Consider the following 17,559-nt stretch of genomic DNA (forward strand, 5'->3'; position numbering starts at 1 on the left):
ATTAACTGCTCAAAGGAAATAAAAAACACAACACTTCCACACGGCACTGGCTGCTGCCTTAGCTCCCCATCCTCTGGCAGCTTCCCAAACACACAAGTTCATACCGTGAATGCTGAATTGGAAAAGCTGGAGGGCAGAGCTCTCATGGAAACCACAGAGGGAGAGCATACATGAAGAAAAGGCTTTCTGCATGACAGGATCTAAACTGGATGGTACTTCTGCTGGGGAAATAGCCCCACATACCAAGACTGAGCTGGGAAAAAACGGCCTTGCTACAGTGCTGTTGATTAAACCTACCGTGATTCAAAAAAAAGCAGCAATTTGCTACTTAATTGTAACAGGCACAGAAAGGAAAGAAAATGAAAACAGTAAGGGAGCATTTTCTCACTGCATCTAGCTCATCTATTTAAAATTTCTGTTCATAGTGACTTATTCCACATGCAGAGTGTAGGCATTTATTTAAATAATAGATAGATACCTATCTCCAGGTACAGAACCAGGCATGCTACAAAGTACACAAACAAATTAATGCTAGGCTCAGTGCCCAGATTAGAAGGTTTACCAAAACAAACAAACCAACCCCAAAAGCTCAGATTTTAGCAAAAGAGTCCCAAAATAATGTAGGAAGTATGAGACTAAAAAGTTGTAATGCATCTGTATGGAAATGTGTGATTAGTTACATCAGGCAAGGTTTCCTTATGATAAGCCCTAGACATCTCTCTGAGTGAGAGGTGGTCCTTGCTGTCTGCAAACTGGGGGCTGCCCAGCCATGAGAGAGGAGTCTGTGGTTTAAAGATATGAGATTTGGCCCAAATTGCACACAGAGCAAGATACAGAATGCTTTCTTCCCAGTCCCAGATTCAGGGATCACACACTGCTGAGATTCAATGGCTTCTCTCTTGAAATTCAGCCCTGAGCTTCCTTCTCTGACCTCATACTGTGACTTCCAAGTCAGGGAAAGGATGTTCAGGGTTGAAGTCTGAAACTGTTAAGGCAGGGTTAGAAGAAGACAAGGAAAACCCTGTAGGAGAGATGTCTTACTTGAGAAAAGTCAGTCAGCACGCAAGGACAATTCAGTATCTGTCTCATCTGCTTTGGAAGGACACAGGAAAGCAGCAGTCACTCAACAGCCTCAGGCCTGGATAATTAAAACCTTTATATAATGTCAGGTAAAAGAGCAAACAGTACTCCCATGGTGTTGTGGTTTAACTCCAGATGACAACTATGCACCACACAGCCAGTTGGGGGAGAGAACTGAAGGTGTAAAAATGAGAAAACTCCGAAAAAACGTAGGTTGGGGTAAATACAGTTTAACAGGTAAAGCAAAAGCCATGAGGAATTCATGGCAATTCAAGGAATTCAAAACAAGGAATTCATCCCCAGCTTTCCATGGACAGCCATGCTCAGGAGAGCAGGGCTGCATCGTGTGTGATGGTGACTTGGGGAGACAAACACCACCACTCTGAATGTACCTCCTGCCTTCCTCCTCTTCCCCCAGCTCTGTATGCAGGTCATGACACCATATGCTCTGGAATATCCCTCGGGTCATCTGGGCTCAGCTGTCCTGGCAGTGTCCCCTCCCAGCTCCTTGTGCACCTTGGCCTCCTCACTGCTGGGTTGGGTGAGGAGCAGGAAAGGCTGTGACTGTGTGAGCTCGGCAGTAATGAAAGCACCCCTGTGTTATCTACACTGATCCAGCTCAAATTCCAAACACGGACCCAAATGAGCTATGGAAAAAATGCACTCTGCCCCAGTCAAAACCAGCACACGAGGCAGACTAAAGTCGAACGCCTCCTTCCCACTTGCAGCTCGGGGTTGTAGGTTTTTTTTTCTTTTCCAGAGCATCTTGAGCAGATAATCAGAGCGTGCTGACATTCAGCAGTAATCAATTAGCGCCTACTTTAGATTAAATTGAGAATATGTAAATTGGGCTCCTCATCAGGCACCACAGTCAACATTGCAGAGACACTCACCATGCTCTGAACATATCAAACAGATGAAATGCAGGAGTTGTTCCAAATCCTTTTCTAAAATAGGAGGCCAGGTGAACTATATCAACCATTTAAGATTACTTTTATCTTCTTTGTTGTTCTTGGTTTCTTTTGGTTTTGTTTTTTCACTTATTTGATTCTGTTAAATTAGCCTCTATGATTCTTTTGCCAACCTGACACAAAGCTGACAATTTTATGGACTTGTTTACATATATAATATGATAAAATGCACCACTTACAAATTAATACAAGGAATCTGACCCTAAAAGGTGCATTACAACATTCTTCCTGCTTATCCTTTGTTCCTTCTTGCGGTGAAAACACCGCCACCACCAAGTGTTGAGAGCTCATGCTGGTCTTGGCAATGTTTGGAATGGTTCCACTTCATTTCTTAAAAGCACAAAGAGGATAATCCTTGGTGTCATCCCACTCCCAGTGCCAGAGCACCCACACCTGCTGGTTAGCCAAGACCCTGCTGGGCCAGCCCAGAAGTCCTACATGGGCACAACAGAAAAGTCTTGCAGGAACCACTTATATCTTCAAACACTGGGCATGGAGCTTAGGAGGCGTCTTGTAATTTTTCTTACAATGGGGATTTCTTTTTTTCATGTCTGAGCAGTAAACTTTCTATCAGACTCCAGCTTGGGTCAATGTGCCTGACCTTTCATTATAAATTTAAAATGTTGGTTCTTCAATACTTTCACAACCTCCACCCTCAGCTGATCACATTTGGAGAGAGACAATAACTGGACTTCACTTTAAGTGGATATCGTAGAAGGTGCTCATTAAAAAGAACATTTAACGTGTGGGAATGAAAGAAAGCATGGATGTGTTAAAACACACACATTTGAGTGAAGCTGGTGTTTAAAAATATTCTTTTTGTCTCTACAGATCACCATCTTACTCAGATGGGTTTTTCTTCTGTCCCCTGAATACATGTGATTGTCAGGACTACCGGGGGTTTGCATTTCATTCTGCTTCAACAAAAGCCCTGTGCTTCAGCCTCCTCTTCTCCCCCCTGTATTATAGGTGAGATTGTTTCTGTAGAGACCAGTTTGTCATTTTTGCTCAAACGTATCCCATTTACATACCTCATAAGGCATTAGAAAAACGCACCCCTGGAACCACACACGCACATATACATGCGTATAAAGCTGTCACATCGTGCCTGCAATAACATAACAACGTACAGCAGATAGATTACTCTTGTCCCACAGTTTGTTTTTGTGATTAGCAGGCATGACGCAGACCCAATAGACATTAACATGTCCGGGAAGCACTCACAATAAATTGCCAGAGCTACTAATAATTTAGATATTTTTATGACTGTTCAGTGCTGGCTAATTTCGTCTAATAAAATCCCATTAAGTTGCTGCCTAGTCCTTTTCTTTCCTCCAAGTCCCCGAACGGGACTTATATGCTAATTGCAACCAGTATATGCTAATTAGACCTCATTTCCATTTCTTAAAGAGATAAGCACTGCCTTGTGCCAACCCATCATTAACACCTCCCACCTTTGCCGCAACCTTTCCGTCTGGCTCCGGCAGAGGAGCGATAAAGCATCGCTCTGGGCTCCGCGCAGCGCCGGGGGTCCCCGGCGAGGGGGCCCGGGGATGCTCCGCTCCGCTCAGCGCGGGGAAGGCAGGGAGAGCTGCCCGCCGAGCTCTCCTGCCCTCGCAGCCCTTTAGGGGAATTCTCAGCAGTCCAGGTCCATGAGGGAAAAGGAGGCGAGCCCGGGCTGCCGGCGGGTTTGGGTGCTGCGGCTCCCCGGAGGAGAAGCGGCCCCCGCTGTTCCCGGCAGCTCTCTCCATCGCGCCCAGCCCACGCGGGCTCATTAGAGCTTCGGGGAAGCAATCAAGAGTTTATCATGCTTGAAGGGGCGGCGAGTCTCCTTGCGCTGCCTAATGTGATTTCTCGGCGCTGCAGTGTAGTCGGAATTAGATCCACATTAAGGGTGGGTTAGAGGCGAGCCCCGCTCTGCGTCCTGAAACCACAAGGTGCCTTTCCAGCTGCGGGCTGCTGCCCGACGCTTTGCTCTGCGGAGGGTGACCTTCAAACCCCCGGCAAGATTCGTCAGGAGTTCTCAGGCTGAATACAAGAGAATCCGAGCAAATTCTAGGCTGAGTGTTTAGGCCGGCAGCCTTGCCCCGTGGTTACGGGATCAGAGTCTGAGCGTGTCAGCACTGGGGTAATTTCTTGGCCCACCAGGCAAGAATTGAGTCCGGGGGAGTGAGGAGGGAAAGTCCCGGGTTCCACGGTGTAAAACCAGAGCAGGGCCACCAGCACGGCACAGCTCAGCTGTGAGTTTAGGCGGGTCGCTTATCAGCACATACTTTTCCCTAGAAAAAGCATTTCTTGAAATTACTTAGAAATGCCATTTCCCTTCTGCCTTTTTCCAGAAAGCAAATTGCAACGTTTTACTGTCTGAGAAAGACAATTGCAAAGTCAAAGGATCTGGGAATATTAGCGATGCCATTGTTTGAAAAAGAAGCAGCCTTGAACCATCATTTGCAAATATATTCATTATTCTGAAATGCTAAATGCAGTAAGAGCAGGTTTAGCATCTGTCTGCTAACTAGCTCCCTGATCATTACCCAGCGGAAGAAGAACACAGGCAGACAGAGCTTTACTCCAGGAAGCCCAGACACTGTAGATGGGAAATATTCCCAAAACATGCTAGACCCCCCTGAGCCCCCACCCCAGGCAGGTGGGTCACATCTTTGCTTTGTGCCGTGCTTGACAAATGAGGGTAGCGTGGCTCCTCATTTTCCTGGGTGCAATGACTCCCTGCTGCTGTCTCCGGGAGCCCTGCGATGTTACGCCAGGGATGAATTCGCCCACGTCCGCCTCAAACTAATGCATTTCCCCCCATAACCAAAATCATCATCCGCCTGATTTCCCCTCCACCTCTCTCATCTCGCCCCTCTGAACACACAGAGCACACTCCCACCCGTGTCAGCCCCTCGCTGGGGTCACACACGGCGGAGCACGCTGCCCGAGCTCTGGCCGGGACAAAGGGCAGCACCCCTGGGTGGCCAGGGTGACCTGCCGGAGGTGACACTGAGCCCCAGGGTGGGGAGCAGGGCAGTGGCCGCTCCCCGGGCCCCGGCAGCACCAGCACAGAGATGCTGGTGTAAGATGGAAGTAGAGGGAAAGGGCATGTGAGGCAAAAATCCATCAGTATGTAGAAACCATCGCAAAGGCTACTTTCTTTCGGTAAAATTAAAAGGACTGGAGGGGTGCTCCCGTGGAGCTGATCTTTTTATTGCTTGCACATCTCTCTTTATACCTCTCCCTTCTGCTATTACTGATTATTTAACTCTGTAGCTGCACTTTAACTTTAGAAAGAGCTCCAGGATACGGTCGGTTTGAAGGAGGCCGTACAAAATAAAATTTTATATTTTATTGCATTGTATTGTTCAGCATTTTAAAGAGGTAAATTAATCACTAAACTGCTGTTCTGTGCTTTAAACTACCAGCTGTTCAGCGCTCTGAATTACAAGATTTATCCTTCAGGATTTTTTTAAAATATTTTTTTTTTCCACCTTTCATATAAAGACTTTATAGGGAAATAAGAATATGCTGGGGTGCAGAGGAGGGGATTAAGAGACAAAGAATCACACCGTGCTTTGGTCTTCATCCCACATCAGATGACTTGGTGACAGCCCTTCCTTCCTCTGTGGGCTTTACAGCTTAATTACCTGGATTGTGGGCTTTCCCATTTCCACTCCTTCCAATCACCCTCAGACTTTATTAGTATTTAGAGCATCTTGCTTAGTCTATTGGGTTTTCTCTTCACCTTGGCAGCTGTAGTGTTAAACACACACAAAAGGCCTTCAGTAAGCCCTCATCACTGTGATCTGTGCTTAAATCAAACAGCACAAAGTCTGACCACAGCAGGGACCTTTTTTCATTACAGGTAGAAGTGAGGCAATAAAAAGGAATGTGGGGGAGGGGAGGATGTGTGTGTGTGTTTGCAAACCCCTCCAAGAAGTCCACAGGCCCCCTCCCTCTAGGAGAGTGTGCAGGGCTGATGAACGGGGGAAAGGGCGGATGATGAGTAGTTGTTCTGTGCCTTCAAATTCCCATCTTCTCCTTTAGTTTTTCTGAATTACTTCTCTGCATTTTTCATTGAAGCACTGGGTTAAGCAGCACGAGCCATCTGACCCCTTCCCTTTCTTTACACCTGGCTGGAGGCAGCTGACCCGCAGCTTCTGCTCAAAGCATCCTCACCCTGCCCAGGGACAGAGGAGCTCAGGGTTTCTGCTGGGAAACATTGCTGATGCCAGCCCATCCAAATGGGGTGTCAAGGCCTGAGCTACAGCACACACTGTGGCTGGGCTCTTCCTTCTCCACACAGAGGACAGGATAAACGAACCCAGAATCCTCTTTGCAACCCCAACATTGCTTCTTCAGCCAGTCTGCCTCCACCAGGTTCTCTTATTTCTTTCTGCGTTATACTGGAGAGAACAACTTCAGCAGGGCTGTGGGGCATGAGAAGTGCCAGGTCAGGATAGAAAGTCTCTGTGCAAGTTCTAGAGCAAGGCTGAACATTTGGCTACACAGCAGAGATAGCCACATGCACAGTCACAGCTTGCATCCTACATGGCAGGTGAGAATGGAATGCCTGCAACATGTTTGGTAGCCACAGGAGTAAACACAGGAGATTTAAGTCTCTTGGTAGCACAATGAAACAGGCTTTCTGAGCATGTCTGGCAGTCAGTCTAGGTTTATCTCTCAGACATTGCTTTCAGACACCAGTGAAAACTCTCAGCCACTACCTTTTGAATCTCATCTTACCCAGAGCTGCTGTCTTCCTTCCCATCCAGCCAGGGAGGTGGTGACTGCTTGAGTCCAGAGCCTGAGTGACCCTTGCTGAGCATCCTGAGGGCAGCAACACCTCCTAACACCATTCCTCAAAGCATCTTGGGGCCAACACTAGGGATGCTCTCTGCTTTTGTGGCATCTGCCCAAACATCCTTCTTCAAACACATGGGGAAGGCCAGGTTGGGTGGGGGCCTGAGCAGCTTGATGTGTGTACAGCATCCCTGCCCATGGAGAGTGGGAATGGGGCTGGAACTAGATAATCTTTAAGGTCTCTTCCAACCCAAGCCATTCTATGAGTCTGTGATTCTATGATTCCGTGACACACATCACCAGAAACCTTCACAAGCTATTTTCTTCATGCCTGAATAATTCTAGTCATCTTCTCAACTTTTTATGTAGTTGGATCCAAACCTGCCATTTCTCCCCTTTTTGTTGCACTAAAAGGGCTCACAGGCTTCACTCTGGAGTGGCACTTGACCATGCAGCTATGTCAGTGCTATTAATTTCATTAAAACACTAATTGAGAATGAGAGCACAGTTTGTCACAAGCAGTGTGATGGGTCAGCAGACATGCACAAATGATGGATCCAACAAAATGACCATGGGCCCAGCCAAAGGAATGCTGAAGGAAATACACCTTTCTCCAGGAAACTTGTTCTCTCTGTTCTCATCACTACATGCCCAGTCATTTTCAGGTTAAAAAGAGGAGAATTGGTGCAAATCATTATGTCACATCTACCTAAAACCAAAGCAGAAAGAGAAGACATAATTAAATCTAATCTATTCAGGAAGAATTCTATTTCCTTTAGACCGGAGGATCACACAGCCTGCTTTTTTCTTGGGCAAACCCAGATCACCCCAGAGAAAATCCTTGTCATGTTAATTTGCCTTGGGCATTAATTGAGGCTAAAAAAGCCATTTCTTTTCCAAGGGCATTACAGACAGAAGCTGTAGCCCCTTGGCCCCAGGTTAACTCACTTACTACAACCTGAGCTAAAATGGGTGTTGAGGAAAGGGAGGAAGTATTGCAATGGCTCATGTTTCTCCAGTCCTCTGATTGGAGGGAATTGAGCACGGCACCTGTGCCTACTTCATTCCCTAAAATACCCCCAAACACCTGGGCACTCTCTATCACAAACCCCATGAGGGGCACAGACCCAAGCTGGCAGACTCCAGTTAAACACACAGGAAGAACTTGCCTCCTTCCCTTGAAATCTTATTCAAGGGGAAGTGCACAAAACACTAACACAGGAAAAAGGAGAAAGAGGTGTTGACATGACAAATGATGAACCCAACATATTCTTATCCCATTGACAGAAGACTCTTTTAGGATTGCTACTGTTTTACAGCATGGGTGTGAGCTTAGAGAGGTGAAGCCACCATTCCCAAAATGCTGGAAAAATATTCATTGGGTGGTGTGAAGCAGGGAGACAGGAGCATCTCCTGGTGAGAGGTATAGAAAGGGGTGTGGGGGTAGGCAAGAGCAGAGCTTTGAGCTTGACTGGAAAGAGAAATTCCAGAGATTCATGAGGACAAGCCTGTCCTGAACTGTGTCTGTAATGCAAGTCAGTGTGTTACTTGGTCACTTCAAAGCCATTGAAGAAAAGCTTGCCTTCATCGTGGCATGCTCTGAATTTTAAGTGAGCCCCCTGAAAGTTATTTGAAGCTTCTCTAAAATGTTCAGATACAGAAAGCTTGGTGAGCTGAAGTGTGGAGATAATGCAGAAAGTTTTAAGATAACTTATTAATCTGCAAATGTCTATGCAATGAGCTTGTTATCACTATGCTTTTTAAGCCTTTGATAAGGTAAATCAAAATACATCTGTTCCAACAAAGTTTGCCACATTGATAAAAAAAGTCTCATGACATTTCAGTTTCCAAATCTTTTCCATTCACTCTGTTATTAGCAATTTTGGATCAGTTTCACAGCCCCTTGAAAACTTTACCTAAATTATTAACTTCAGTCAAAGAAATGAAGACAATCAGACCTTAAAGAAAATTAATGTCAGCTTCCCCAACATTTGAAAATAACACCCAAAGATATGTGTCCCAACATTCTTTGGTTCCTACAGAAATTTTACCTTGGAAAAAGCTGCTTTAAAAGAGCAGTGAACAGTTTTACTACATCCACACATGCCATATGAAGTTGATTGTGGCACTTTGTCTGGACTCAACAGGGCATTACACGAAATATCAAGACCCCAGTTCTCAATTCTTCATTATTTGCTTCTTGTACAGAAGATTACAAAGCTGCAAATCTCCCTGCGTCATGCTCTGCACCCTTTGTAGCTACTCTGCATAAGAATAAATCAGTTCTTCTTAAATTTCTGTGTGTGAGTGTTGTGCACGGTGCAGCAGCAGAGCCTGTCCTCTCTGGCTGATGGAGCAGGTTGGTGGGCTCAGAAGTGCTAAAATGCTCTGCAGTCAGGGCAGTCACTACTTCATGGAGCCCCTCAAAGCACCTGGACTGGGGTGCACCACGTGGTTTGGCTTCCCTAACCATGATGGGCAGAATTTGAGAGCCAGCAATAACCAGATTTTCCAAGGGACAAAGCACTGTAGATTTTCCACACAACAGCCTGGCAATGAAACAGCGAATCCACCTTGGACATGAAGATAAACTCTGTTTGGAGCATTTTCTGCCTGTTGTGTAGCTCATGTGAAGAAATGATGTGTAGCCAAAACCTGGCACCAGCCTTCCACTGGATATGTGTATTTGTAAAAATTGTGAAGAAGTCAAAAGAAAATACCAAAAACCTTCCAAAAGAACCTTACCCATGGTGATGTGGGTACAGAGATCTGAGAAGCTCTGCAGAGAAGCAAGCAGATCATGAGAATGAGTCAAAGCAAACCTGGGGAAGAAATCCTCGGGTGAGCTGCACCAGTAAAGAAGAAAAGACTGGGGCTCAGCAGCAGCAAGGACAGTGTTCAGAGACACTCAAAAGTTACTGCTTTTCCTCTGCCTTACTAAGGAAAAATCTGGAAATAGAGCACTGGACGTCCATGATCCAGCCAAGTGCTGTGCTCCCTGTGGGGGTTGGATATTTCTGACTGAAGAAGCGGACCTGACTACCTCAGCTTGGGATATGGAGAACATATTGCACACACACATATAAGAGATTTACCATATCCATTCACAGACGGTTCTTCCCCACACAGATGGTGTTTATCACCTGAATTTGCTTCAGAATTTTTTCCTGGGGAATTATTGAGTAATCAACTTATCTCTCACATAATCCCTTCCTTATTATCTGAGGCAAAAGCTGCTGGATCTAATAGGAGACCTGCACACAAAGGGCAAATAATGTTCATTACAACTGAGCAGAAGTAATTCTTTCTTTAAATCTCAGATGCTGCACTCCACAATAGCATTTCTTTTTAATCTAACACCACACCAAAATCTGATCAGATAAAGAGAAGTGAAATTGGCCCGGTGTTGAATTTTAGAGAATTAAGAAACCACAACTCCCCTGATAAAACAGATTTCACAAGAAAGAAACCTCCATAGCTTTGCCCATCCCAGATCCCAAAATGAAAAACCTGAATATAATGAATATTCATGGTAGAGGAAGGAATAATATGATCTTATTGAACGCACTCAGGGAACAGGTATAAAGGAAGAAAATAATAAAACAATATGAAGTCTGGATTATATTTAGTTGAAGTTTTACATGCAATTTATAATCAGATTGGATAGCTCTGGATGAGATGTGCTAACATGTGATAACATCATAATATGCTGCATGGGATATTTTTCTGAAGAGTTTTCTCAAGCCACGAGCAGTGAGGGAGCAAAGGGAAGCTCAGCATAGCTTATCCAGATCAACATCTCTCTTCAAGACTGACAATGAGATTTTTAACAAAACCATTAGTCATTTGATTGAAGGCAATTTGACCAAAATTGATTCCCCCTCATCCAAAGGAATTAATTTCAAACACTGCAGGGTGTTTTCATGTAACATGAAAGGGCTCTTTTTGTGCTGCATGAGATTCAGACCCCACAGATCTGCTGCTCCACAGCTCCCATCTGTGCACAGAAAATCCTTGACAGTTAGTTGTCCAGATATTTAATGTTTCAGAGAAATTGTTTATTACAGGGCTCTGGCACCTTTTATATAACCATGAAGCAACAAACACATGCCAGCCAAGTTATTAATTACTCTGCTTTAAGGAAAACACAAGAAAAGGGCTGCTGAAGGAAAGAAATACATATGGGGTCATATTTATCTATATGTGATTCTAATTCCAGTGGTGCACTGCTTTCTTATTTGCTTGAAAAACTGAAGCATCCTTAAGACATTTAGTTGAAGAGAATTTCCTCTGGTTTGTACTGCTTTGACTGCAAGGAGGTGGTGGGTGGCCAAAGACAGCAGCAGTTGCCACAGGAACTGCCATAGAGAGAATCCAGTGTGTGGATCCTGGGACTGGCATCATTTAGGACATGGAACGACTGAGTTTGTTCTCAGAAGGCTGTGCTAAGATGCCCATTTCAGATCAGACTGGCTTTTAACTTGGTGGCTGGGGAAGGTGTGGAATTGAGTCACTGTGGAGAGCCCTGAGAGTGAAGGGTAGGTGTCGTGGTTTTAAACCACTAACTAAGAAAATTACTTACTTCTTGCTGTGAGATATGGATTAGAATAAGAGCAAAACAGGCATACAACTTAAAAGGGAAAAAAAAGAAAGTTTATTGACAAACCACAATAATAAGAACACCAGAATAAACTTTTAGAAAAACCTTTCCATCTCCTATCTACCCACTATTCACTTGTTCACATGACAACAGAGACAAAAACTCTGGAACTCTGATGGTTAAAACAGTCCCAATTCTTGCTAGTATGTTCACCAGTCTTTATAGAGAAACAGAAGTTTCTTCCTGTTAATTTATGGAGTTTCTCACAAGAAAACTATTTTTGTTATAGTTTTCTATTGCCCTAATGTTAGCTGCTCAGAGCTGCTATTATTAGAGTTCACTCCTCTCATTCTCACATCACTCTGAGGTGTGTATGGGCCATGCGTCTAGAGATAGCATTTTTAAGGATAAGTTATTCAAAGGCAAAAAAAGTCTTCTTCATCTGTTTCTGTGAGCTTCACCAGAAAACAGTTTTCTCATGGCCTCTCAGGGCTTCAAATCTCCCAACAGTTTTCTCATGGCCTCTCAAGGCTTTTAATCTCCCAGCACTTCACTATACTATAATTACTCTTTACTCAAATTTACACTTTGAACACTATTCCTCTCTAGATCCTATATCATGAATTAAAGGAGTTCTTTTCAGGACTTCATTGTCCATCTCCATAGTTTTAACAGGGAGATATTGCTTAATTAAAGCATCTTCTTAATTCTCTACCTTTCTTGAAGCTTCTTTTCTTTCCTGTCACTGGTAGTTTATAAAGTCTCTTTTCATGTTGATCTCTCTCTCTCTCTCTCTGGATAAAAAGATTAATCCGCAAGTCTCATCTGGGTAATGAAAGAGTTAAAATCTTGCCCAGGCTTTTGTAGATGGTTCGGTGATCTCTGCCGAACAGGAGCTGGAGCCGTCTGCGATGGAAGGTTCCTCATGGCTGCTCTGGAGCGTGTGGTCGCTGTTCTAACCCGCTGCAAGTCCAGAGCCTTTCTCTTTCTTCACTGGGCAGTTTCTAGTGAATGTAGTTACAGCAAAACTTGCAGCCGAGCCAGAGATCGGCTCGGCCCGGGCTCGAGAAAAACCTTCCCCAGGCCCCCCCATCTCCCGGCCGGGAGACGGGGCAGGCCCGGCCCCATCCCCGCCCGGCCGCATGGCCTGGGCAGGGACGGGAGGCCTGGAGCTCAGCCACCCTCCACAGCCAGGAAACAAAGAGAGCCCAGAGAGCTCTGCTTTTACACTTTAAGGTAGGGTTCACAAGTTGATCCCACTTTTCAATGGCCTAAACTGCTGTCAATTCCCAGCAATGACTGATAATTGGTCAGGAGAAAAGACTCCAAGCACTTCCCAGCAACTCCAACTCCCTTAAAGGTAAAGTAACTCCATGACAGTAGGCTGCTGACCCAGCTAGCTATTGTACAGAAGGCATCTGTCCCTGCCAAATCTGAAAAGAAAAATAAGGTTTCCATTCCACTCTGTCTGGGTTCCACCTTCCAGATGTGCCATGACAATCCTCAGCAGCGTGGATCTCTCTGGGGAAATAAGCCCTGAGCTCAGAGTTCCTGGGTTAAAGATGAGGCAGGTCTCACTGATCAGCTGTCTCAGGGCTGAGCTGTTCCTGAGCATAAACAGATGCACAGTTGGGGAAAGTTAAAGTAAAAAGTTCAGGAACGACAGGATGAGGGGGACCCTTCAGGAATGCAGATTTGCACTCAGGCACCTTTATTTCAGTTATAAGCCACATTATGTGCACAGGTCCTTTTTGGGATCTGCCCTCCATAGCCACTTAGTTTCTGTCACCTTCTTGGGCTCTTTCACATTCTGGTTTCACAGAGGACAAAGGGCTTCAAGAGCATTTCTGATAAAGCCTGCATAAAGATTTAATTGCCTTTTGAGATTACTTCCAATCTTTTCTTCTGTCCTCATTACAGAATTTTAAATAATACAGACAATTCTCTCCCCCATCAGCAAATTACCAACATGGAGAGTTCGTTGTCACTGGCCATTCTTGAGATTAAAGAAATGGAAGGAATGACCAAAAAATCTTGTACTGTTTGGTAAAAAAAGATTAGTAGCATACAAGATCATTATTTATTTATTTATTATTGTTATTTAACCTTTCATTTTAGGATATAAGTGAACAATTAACTGCTTTTCACTAGGAAGAAATATCTGCTAACAGTTTTAGAATGGAGGACACCTCTTGTTAGTCCTTTGGAGCTATATATGTTTACTGGATCTATAGCTAACCTGGATAAGCAGAAAGGCAAGATGCATCACTGCACCACCATGGCAAAAGTCAAAAGTGGTTTGTAAGTAAAGCTTCACATTTGGGGTTTTCAGCTGTTTTGCAATCAGGAAATGGAAATAATGGAAGTTATGGGATGTTACATTATAAGCAGAAGTGGTCAAGGCTTCTCAGCAACAGCAGAGCAAAAATGGGCTGAGAACATCTCCCTGGATTTTTCATCTTCTGTTTCCCTTTCAGCAATTTGCAAAGCAAAACTGATAACCTTTGGTTGACAATGTTGTTGCTGGGCTTCTAAGAGCTCACCCTCACAAGCAAGGGAATCCTTTCATTTTAAGCAATGGGCAAAAGGAGAAGGGCACTTCTAGAGGAGAATTAATTCAGGTTGTACAAACCCAGTCAAAGGGAACCCTTTGCAAGCTTTGAGGCCCAGGTAGCTTCATTAGCAATTCACAAACACGTGAAAGTGATGCAGACAGACAGACTTGGTAGGTAGTGTGAGCTGGTACAACCCTGGGAAGAAAAATCAGACTTTGATAAAAAGAAATATGAAGTATTTTATAGAATATGAAATCCCTTTTGAAGTTTTTTAGAATGACTGGGCCCTCATTGAATGCAAAAGAGAAATTTGATGTGCAGCATCAATTCATACCCAAAAAATATTTCAGAAAAGTGGCACAAAACATGAGAAGAAGCTGAAACATTTAACCTAAGGAACAGCCTTCTGTGTTATAAATTATGACTGAGAAGGACTTGGGAGCTAAGGTTGCCCACAGTAACTTGTCAGTTTAGGACTCAAGATCTTGAAGGGATTGCACCCACCTCAGGATGATTAATCTCTTTTTTTCTCCACTGAAAATAGTCCAGTGTAACCCTGCATTTTAAATTACATAAAACTGGTAACAGATCAGATAGATTTTTTTCTGCAACTTGTCAGAATGAAGTGTATATCTAAGCTCAGAAGAGAAGAAATGGGAAGAAGAAGAAGGATGTGGTGAGCAAGGTCTATAAAGGTACTTTAATCCCTTGAGGAAAAACCCTATGGACTGTCATAGAAAATAAAAGCCAACAAATAGAAATCCAGCATCATTCCACAGAGTTTAAGAAAACCATATCCCTGCCCTTTAGAATTCACTGAACAGGACAACCTGGAGAAAATCACATTAGCCTTGAAAGAGCAACGATTCTTCATCTGAGGTATTTTTACTTGTGTAATATTTCAGTGTCTCACACTTGTAATTATCTGAACTTCATGTCTTTGAGGTACAGCAATCCTCTTACCTCCTTCCACAGATGAAAGAACTGAGAGATGGTGCAGGGCTCTGGCTTAGGAGCAGGAGGGATCAGCAGTAGCACAGCACCTGGACTTTCTACAGCTGCCCTCAGGGCTGCAGCTTCTCCCCTGCAAGAAAGGTTTGTCTGTTCATGGAGCAGCCACCAAATCTCTGCTGGACAACACAGGCCATGTAGCTCTGCAGCTGCTACAAACAACTGAGACTTCTCTGAACCCCTGTTCAGTGAGGAGAGGAATCAGCTAGGTGGGGAAGAGTGGCTAGGGATGCTCCCAGTCACTCCCTGAAGCACCCAGGGCAGGAAGGAAACAGGGTCTGGATTTTACCCAGCTATTTTCCTCACTGCTAAAGCACCCTGTATCTCTTAAGATCACATTTTTATTTTAATCAAGCAGTGTTCATCTTTTCCACCTGTACCGTCACCCTTCATAATGACAGCTTCATGACTGGAGTCCTGATCACCCTAGAAAAAATAGTACTTACCTTTGTAGAGAAGAATGGTGCAAAACTGCTTATGTTGCTGGTGAAAACAATAAAATGACAAATAATAGAAGAATTAAATGATGATGTCTGTCCACATATTCCAGACACAAAACCAGTGGCCTTTCTAGTTTTACATTTCTTGTTTTTTTGATGAAAGTTTGCAGGACTTCATAAGAGATTAGAATAATAAGCCCTTGATACTTTTGAGATCAACTTCCTGTTGACAACTAGCCCTTAGCCAAGAAGGACAAGCTTCACTAGGAAAACAGTATACATTTAATCTCAAAGTTCCACATATGGACCACAGGGAAAAAAACAAAACAAAACAAAACCATCCTCAGGTCTGCAATCTTATGCTTTCTACAATGTCCACGAGCTACAAACTGAGGCACAGCAAAAGGGGCTTGCTAGGAAAAGTTCTGCTACCCAGTACAATGTAGGGAAAGTCAAATTATTCACCGCAGAGTAACACCTGGAGCAAAAGAATGCAGTTCTACTGGTCAGGTTTATGACTTGAGAGGAGCCAAGTCCCTCTTTCCCCACTGCTATACCAAGCACTGCTGACAGTACGAGGCTGTCTCCCTGTGGTTTGGGTTCACATATGACTCTGACACTCAGTTACACATCCATCCACATTTCACGAGGCCAAAGATCACACCACTAGCCAGCAGAACTCCAACCCCTATTGCACATACCTGTGATGTAACTAAAAGATTCTCAGTCAGGATGCCAGAGTCACATAAACATTGGCAGTGCTGCTGTTTTTGCAATCCACGGTGGCAGAAGGATTGCTGCTGGTTTACAACACACAGCCACTGACACGCTCCTCTTGGCTCCCTGCCAGTGTGCTGTCCTGAGATCCCCTCTCACAGTCAGGCTTTTTTGGACTTTGACACAAACAAACCGTGGTACAGACCTGTCCCCTGACAGTCCCCAGGTCCCTTGTTCCAGGTAATCACACTGTCACTGGTGGAAGGTGTGAGACTGAGGGTAGGATGTGAAGGAAGTCACATGAACCCTGAATCACAAAGGATGAAGACAAAGGGGCAGGAGACAGGTCAGGTAAGAGAGATTCTTGTTGATAGGAAAAAAATCTGTATTTCACCCTGTGTTTAAAAGTAATTGTACTTAAAATTTGGAGGCCAAATCCTTCCACTGAATGTGTATCTCTGAATAATTCTGAGCAGCTCAGAAAGGGAAGAGTTATCTTGACTCCAAGGTAATTAAAAACCCAACTTTTACAGCATCTGACTAATAGGATTGCAACCTTCCAGCAAGCCTGAAGGAGCTGTGGGCTTATCAGGAATGCCAGCTCTTATGTCATCATTAACTAATGACACCCACCTGGAGATGAAAGTAAAAATTTGCACATGTAATATCTGCTTCTTCTTGTGTTTCCCTAATAGACTTAGAAAACAGAAACTTGTAACAGGGCCCGACCCTGCATTCATAGAAAAATCCTATGAATGCCAGTGTGATTGAGGGCATACGAAGAACGCAAGCCTGGGAAACGTGTATGTGAGAATTTCACACTTTGAGTTCTAAAATCAAAAAGCTGCATTAAAGTATTACTCTGCTATAAGTGCAGGTGGTCCTGAAGGCTTTTAGAAATACCAACACACTTGGTCTCCAATCTCATGGTAATCACATTGTTGATTGTGTCTGTGGATGTGTTTAACCCTTAATATGGAGTTTTCAATGTAATATTTATCTTCTTCCTTTACCTCCCATGAAAACCTATGAATAGATAAACATTTTGAGAAAACGTATGTTGCAAATATTGTGCAAATAGCCATGCAGACAAGTTGGCAAAAGCATGCAGCCAAAAATGCACAGCACTTCCAGGACCTTGTGACAGTCAGGTGTAAATCCCTGCTGTTTCACTTCTGTGCAGGGAACAGCCAAAGTTTATACAAGAAGTTTTTTACAAATTTGGACTCCAGCCTGAAAACTTTGCAGAGCAATAATTGATAACTAAAAGAATCAGAGCCTTGAATTAAACATGAGTGTGTTTGAATTCTGCAATGGCATAGGCACCTTGTTTGACTGTGCAGGTGCATAAAGATATGCAGCCAAAATAAGGGTGCTGCTACTTTCCT

The 17,559-nt window shown here is 44.1% G+C and overlaps 1 long non-coding RNA gene across 2 annotated transcripts; it reads right to left on the reverse strand.

Annotated features, from left to right (window-relative positions):
- Window positions 1–5,181: 5,181 nt before the first annotated feature.
- LOC111927664 (uncharacterized) lies at window positions 5,182–16,750 on the reverse strand. 2 transcript variants are annotated; one of them, XR_015284074.1, is made up of 6 exons: window positions 16,589–16,750; window positions 16,156–16,478; window positions 15,461–15,497; window positions 14,967–15,087; window positions 14,081–14,198; window positions 5,331–7,557 (listed from the first exon to the last, which is right to left on the reverse strand). It is a non-coding gene; the product is annotated as an uncharacterized LOC111927664 (long non-coding RNA). The 2 variants fall into 2 exon arrangements; XR_015284073.1 differs by lacking the exon at window positions 14,081–14,198 and having other exon boundaries at window positions 5,182–7,557.
- Between the last annotated feature and the right edge of the window lie 809 nt (window positions 16,751–17,559).

This window comes from Cyanistes caeruleus, chromosome 3 (genome assembly GCF_971803275.1).
Source record: "Cyanistes caeruleus chromosome 3, bCyaCae1.hap1.1, whole genome shotgun sequence".
Lineage (NCBI taxonomy): Eukaryota > Metazoa > Chordata > Aves > Passeriformes > Paridae > Cyanistes > Cyanistes caeruleus.